General features: G+C 38.6%; 1 non-coding gene across 1 annotated transcript; it reads left to right on the plus strand.

Annotated features, from left to right (window-relative positions):
- The first annotated feature begins 597 nt into the window (after positions 1 to 597).
- LOC142441595 (small Cajal body-specific RNA 23) lies at positions 598 to 723 on the plus strand. Its single transcript, XR_012782961.1, has one exon.
- Positions 724 to 7329: the final 6606 nt, after the last annotated feature.

Here is a 7329-nt window from a genome sequence, read left to right on the forward strand (position 1 = left end):
TGTAGTCAATTTGATTCTTTGTATTTCATCTGAGGAGGTCCATGTATACAGTCACAATTTGTGTTGTTGAAAAAAAGTATTTATCATTGGCTTTGAAAATGCGACCATGTGATCTCCAGCTTCTTTTCTATCACCAAGTTCATAATTTCCCAACCACTACTTTTCCCCTTTTCCCTATCTCTTTCTTTCCTATCACCAATATTTATCAATGCATCTTGATTGCATGTTTGATGGCTCTAAATAACGTCATTGATAGAAATCTTCAATTTCTGCATCACTAGCTTTTGTGTTTGGTCCATAAATTAGAATAATAGTTGTATTGATTGGATGTCCTTGAAGGTGGATAGATATAATCTGATCACAGATAGCATGATACTTCATGATGGATTTAGTGAGATCCTTTCTGACAATGAATGCTACATCATTCACTTTGAGTTTGTTATTCCTGGCATAATAAACCATATGATATTTGGATTCAAATTGGCCAATACCTGTCCATTTCTGCTCACTATGGTTTAGGATATTGATCTTAGCCTCCCTGGCAGTAATCCCGAGGATGGCTCAGGGTAAATGTTTACTGTCAGATGCAGTAACCCAGTGCTCACCAAGGCTTGTGTCCTTCCTTCATGGTTCCGGCTTGCGCGTGTAAGCAAGAGAAGGAGGGCTGGTTTGGGGGGTGTCCTGTCCGAGTGGCCCCAGGACTCCAAGGTTTCCAGGCCAACATGCAAAAAAAAAAAAAAAAGTAGAAGAAGCAGTAACCCTGAGACGCGCTCGGAATTACACTGCAAAGAAGTCCCTTAACAAAATTACTGACATCATTAGACGACCAGGGAGGTTGATGCTTTCCATTTCTTCTCTCTTTTTTTTTTTGCTGGCCATTTTTTATTTACCCTTTTTCTTCAAACAGGATAACCAAAGATACAGACAGTATTCCATACCTTCCATTTCTATTTTGACTCCTTCCAATTTCCCTAAATTCATACTTGGCACATTCTGAAGTATAATCATTAGAAGATTTGGCAGTTGTTTCTCTTTACCTTGAGTCATGTGCTGTCAGGAAATGAACACTTCAAAGACTGCACTCCCACAAGCTTTATCTAACCCGCATCACTATGGTCAACTCCCCTCCAAGAAATCAGCCCCTATTTAGACACATTTCGAGTGTCCTTGGACCTAAGGAAGTCATCTACCAGTGCATCTTTGACAGTTTTCGGTTTCATTCTTGTGGGCATTCAGTATTTGATGATACTTCCAAGCTATGCCTAAGGTCAATCTACAAAGTGGGGAACCAACTCCCTTTCCTGGCTGTTCTTAGTCTGGAAGCTTCACTGTTCCCTGCTGCCATTTGAGATACCAGTGGGGGTTCCAGCAGCTCATTGGCAGAGAACGGCTAAAAGTTCAAGTTGATACGAAAGAGGACGTGGAACAAGGGATATCATTTCTGGTGTCTGATGGAGCTTGGCTCAAAGCAAAGGTGTTTACTTGTGTTTTGTTGACTATGCAAAGGCCTTGGATTGTGTGGACCATAATGAATCGTGGACAATCTTGAGAAGATTAGGAATTCCAGAACATTTCATCGTGCTTATTTGGAACTTGTATATGGATAAAGAGGCAGAAGTGTCAATAGAACAAGGAAAAATTGCATGTTTGAAAATCAAGAAAGGTGTGTGTCAGGGTTGTATCCTCACCATTGTTTGTCAATTTATATGTGGAGCAAATAATTACAGAAACTGGATTATATGAAGAAGAATGTAGCATCAGAATCAGAGAAAGGCTTATTAAGAACGTGTGATATTCAGATGATACAACTTTGCTTGCTGAAAGTGAGGAGGAATTGAAACACTTGCTGTTGAAGATCAAGGATTGTAGGTTTGATTGTAGTATGGATTACAGCTCAATGTTAAAAAAAATTCTCACAACCTGATCAATAGGTAACGTGAGAAATGAAGAAAAAGTTGAAGTTGTCAAGAATTTTTGTCTTACTTGGATTCTCAATCAAGGCCTCATGGAAGCAGCAGTCAAGAGATCAAAAGATGTACTGTGTTGGGTAAATCTGTTGTACAAGATCTTTTTAGAGTTTTGAAGAGAAAGGATGTTACTTTGAAGACTAAGGTGTGCCTGACCATGGTATTCTCCATTGCCTCATATGCATATGAAATTTGGACATTGAGTAAAGCAAACAATAGAAGAATTGTGTGGTAGTTACATAACCTGTTGTCAATTTGAGACTTAAGATTGGAGGGGTGGAGTCTAGCCTGTCAATCAGGTCACAGGGTGATGACCTCATTTGGAGGCAATAAGGAGATAAATAGCTCACTAGAGGTGGGACACACTACCCTGGAAACTCTCTACTGACAAGGTTTACTCCCTGCTAGACATTCCTATGGACAAGACACATGGAGTTGCACTAGAACCCTTGAGCTGAAAGAGCACCATGGAAATCCCTGTTAGTGCTGAGGTGCTTATAACACGACTGGATTCACAAGACTCCCTACCCATTGGTCTGTGATCTTCCTGCATTCAGCGTCACTGCATGTGTTGCATGAGTCTGAAGAGGACTTTATAGATTGGTATTGGACAATGGGTTAATATCAGATTTATGGACTTGATCTGGACTGGGCTGGAATATTTTCTCAATATTCAATTGTTCTTGTATATATAGGTCTTTCTTATATACATATGAGTGTCTCTATGGATTTGGTTCTATTGTCTATCCAGACTAACACAATTTGGTGCATTTGAACCATGGGGATGGAGAAGAAAATTGAAAGTACCCTAGACTGCTCAAAGGACAAACCTATGTGTGTTGGAAGAAGTACGGCCAGAATGATCTTTACAGACAAGGATGGTAAGACTTCATCTTACATACATTGAGCATATTGTCCCAGGAGGAGGACATCATGATTGGTAAAGTGGAGGGTCAGAGACAAAGAGGAAGATCCTTGGAGAGATGGATTGGCACAGTGACTGCATCCATGGACTCAGGCATAGGAACAATCATGAGGATGGCACAGGACTATCCCGTGTTTTGTTCTGTTGTGTGTAGGGTTTCTATATGTCTAAATCAATTGATGGCACCCAACAACAACAACAACCATTCTAACAACAATTATTTCTTGCAACATGGCACTGCTGTATACAATCCCTTATGAAGGAAACATAGACAATATGGGTGCTAGAGCAAACATGCTGAAGAAACAAGTTGGTGCCTGGCTATCAGAAAAGGAAAACTTATCTGGGGTATTAAAGGCTTGTTTTCAACCAAGCATTCATCTAAGTGAGATGCCAACTAAGCCCACATGGAAAAAGCACACACCCATGTGATCCAAGGATTATTGTAAATAAGTTAACCCGAACCCTAAAGAGGGGAGGAGATGGGTCAGTCAGGGTGCAATGTAGCACAGATGAAGAATACAGCTTTCCCCCAGATCCTGGATGCTTCCTCCCTACCAACTACCATGATCTGGATTCTATCTTGCGGGTCTGCATAGAGTAGAGGTTGTTCACTGCAGCATGTGGGAGCTGGTGGCACAGGGAATCCAGGGTGGATGATACCTTCGGAACCAGGGGGTGAGGGGCGATACTGGGAGAGTAGAGGTTGGGTGGTTTGGAAAGAGGGAACTGATTACAAGGATCTACATGTGACCTCCTCCCTGGGGGATGGACAACAGAGAAGGGGGTGAAGGGAGATGCCGGATAGGTCAAGATATGACAAAATAATGGTCTATAAATTATCAAGGGCTTGTGGGGTAGGGGGGAACAGGGAGGGAGGGGGAAAAAAGAAAGAAAAAAGAGGACCTGATGCAAAGGGCTTGACTGGAGAGCAAATGCTTTGAAAATGATTAGGGCAAAGAATGTACAGATGTGCTTTATACAATTGATGTATGTATATGTATGGATTGTGATAAGAGTTGTATGATCCTCTAATAAAATGTTAAAAAAAAAAGAGGGAATTGTACCAGAGCTTAAATAGTGAACTTCTGGTTTGCATGTCTATTGATGACAGTAGAATACCAAAATTGATTTTCAGAACCTACACATAGACTAAATCTCCAGTAATTTACCTCTGACCATAATCGACGGATGGTAACAGTTTGGCTATCATACATATAGTAGTATAGAGACAGTTATAATAGATTAAAATGAAAAATATGACTTGAATATTAAAAACCATATCATTTGAGCTCCTTTTTGACACATTTTGAGTTTGCTCTGGCTTTTAATATTTTCTGTTTTCATTCAAACGGGTTTATCTCTATTGTATTTAGTTGTTGTTGGTAAGCTTCTTGATTCTCTGCTATATATTTTTCTGTTTTTCAGTATATTAAACCCAGGATAGTGAATTCTATAGAGACAAAACTAGATTATGGATTCCTAGGGAGTACACCAGGGAATGTTAGGGGGCTATGGGGAGCTAATAATAAGAAGTACAAAAAGGGACAAAATGTCTTGAAATTGCCTTTATATTACACTTTTTAATATGACTGAATATTGAATTTTATGTGTGCATTATGTCTTAAGATGACTTTAAAAGTTTTTAATATATATTCAGTTAATTCCTGGAGCCCTGATTTTTTTTTGCTAATGACTATGTGCAGTTTTAACTTCTTCCTTGAATCCCAGGAAATCTGTATTATAATCTACTTCTTTTGATGATTGAATGATCAATGCTTTTTGGTATTTTGTGCACTCTTTTTCATCATCTTGGCATGTTCCCTGCATCAGTTAAATATTCGACCACGTGAGGAGCCCCAGTATCACTGTCTATTTTCAGGTGAGCTCACAACCAAATCATCAGTGGTCTAAATATACCACCTGCTCTGTATGAGAAGGATGAGACTATATACTTCCACAAAAATATATGGGCTCAAAAACTTTATAGAGTTGGTAAGAATTTATGAATTGAATAGACTCCATGACAGCGGGTTGGTTGTGCAATGAGTGAAGCATATCTTCCCACAGGATGTTCAATATTTCAATATCCTTCGATATTTCAGCTTGTCTTGAATTTTTGCTTCCCTTTTTGTTATTTAACTCCAAGTCTTTGCATACTGTTTAATAGTGCTTTACTATGTCTTGGTGGAGCTGTCATTTGACACTTTCTGTTTGTCTTCCTCATCTTTTCATTCACCATTTCTTCCATTTGCTTTAACTGCTGTATTTTCAAGAGCAAATTTGAGTCTCATCTGACATCCACTTTTCTCTTTTCTTTATTGCCTATCCTTTTTGCTTTCTGCATATCTGATGTCCTTGACGTCTTCCGTAACTTGTCTGGTCTTATATCACTAGTTAACTTTTCTCCATATGTCCTATAAATTCAGGTGATATATGTTAAGGTAGTACATGATGCCTACCGAATTTTCCACCTTTTCTTCCTTTCAACCAGACCTTAACCTAAGAGGAACAAATGACCTTCTGTTAGCCCTTGGTCTTGTTTTGGCTGATGAGCTACTCCATCATCTCATCCCACAGATATAGCCAATTTCAATTCTGTGCGGTTCATCTGGTGAGGTCCTCGTCTCCATTCACTGCTCACATTGAGGAAACTACGTATTATCAATGAAAATACCACCGTCTCACCCAGGGACCAGCGAACTGCAGCTGGAGGGCCATATGTAGCAGTGTGCGTGCATACAGGCGACTCTGACGTCAAGCTGCAAAGGAAAAGAAAACTGCCACAGCTTCATAGGAATATCGTGTCATAGTCCTTTACATTTTCCTTATTTGAAAAAGATATATTTATGGATCTAGGAAAAGTTTTAAATTGTTGTGACGGGCAGGATTGGCTCTTCCATTTCACAAGTTTGCCTATACTTGGTCTGGCCAAATTCTATCCTATGAGCTTTATCTTCATTTCTATCACCAAAAGGACATTTTCAGCGCAGATCCTTCCCTGTGTTTACAACTTTAGAAGTCCAATTATCAATATTTAGCAGTGCATCTTGATTATATGTTTGACCAATTTCAGAAGGTAAAATTTGTATTTCATTTAATTCTTGATGACTTCCAGTTTACAAAATACTTCATACATTTCATTATTAATATATATATTTACAGCTGTTTCTTTTTTTTACAGCTGTTTCTTATCATTTCACATCAACAGATAAAGATTCCCAAAGATTGCTCCATCGCTGTCATTAAGGTCAACTGTACTTTGAGGAAGCAGCTCTGCCTCAGTCACATTTTGAGAGCCTTCTAACCTGCAGATCTCACCTTCTGATACACTATACAGACATTGTTCTGGTGTTCATTGGCTAATTCCTCTGAAGTGGACAGCCTAATTCTTCTTCCCATTCTGTCCTTTGTCTGCAAATTTCATTGAAAACTGTACATTTTGGGTGACCCTCCCTGGTAATTGCAGTAGCTCCCAGCATCACAGCAACACAAATGCAAGCTACCACGGTATGACAGGCTGACAGATGAATGGTAGACATGACCCATTAAGTGACTTTATTTTCTTTTTAATCCACTTGAATGTGAGTTTGGACAATTGAACACAAAAGCATCTGCATTAGTGCATAAACCTGTCCTGCCAACAGTGACTTGTTGGCTCTTTTCACAAGCTCCTTTTGCCGTTGATTACAGCAGGTCTTCAATTTGAGAATTTCCCCCCTCAGTCTGTTTTATTTTTGCAAGCAAAAGTACTTACAGAAATTGAGCAACACTATCAACTGTTGACATACCCCCTTATATTTATGAGCATAATTTTTGGCCACAGTAAAACAGGATAATCACTGTAATCTCTCCCTTTTTGTTGCTAGAATGCAGTATGTTTAAGGTGGTGAGAACATTCACAGGCTTTCTTAGCCATCCAATCAAAGTTAGCTGCACAGTTGGAATAGTTTCCCATTTACTCTGGTATATGTTGTTTTCAAGTACCATTATGCATTCTACTGCTCTCTCAAGAAATATTGATGAAATGTGTCCAATGTAATTAAAAATGGATTCATAATGGAAATGCCAATTCAATGAACATAACTAATAACACTGTGAGCTCATATAATTACTTTTTAAATGGTCTAAAATCTGATAAGAAAAAAAGACTTCATCATCATACTATACTGTTTCATAAATGTATATTGGCAGAAAATTCATGAAGCAATTAAATTGGGAGCAAAAGATTTGAGTGGAAAGAAAGGTGTATCAAACAGGTCTTGAGACTTCAAGTTAAGTCAGAGCCTTTATTCATTCCATGAATCTGATCAAATATTTATTGGCCATGTAGTATGTACTGGACAAAATAGCAGGTACTAAGTATATAATGATTAATGAAGTATAATTCTTACCATTGAGATTTTTTAAAGCATTTGGAAAGGAAGATATATTCAT

The sequence above is a fragment of the Tenrec ecaudatus genome, chromosome 2 (assembly GCF_050624435.1).
Source record: "Tenrec ecaudatus isolate mTenEca1 chromosome 2, mTenEca1.hap1, whole genome shotgun sequence".
Lineage (NCBI taxonomy): Eukaryota > Metazoa > Chordata > Mammalia > Afrosoricida > Tenrecidae > Tenrec > Tenrec ecaudatus.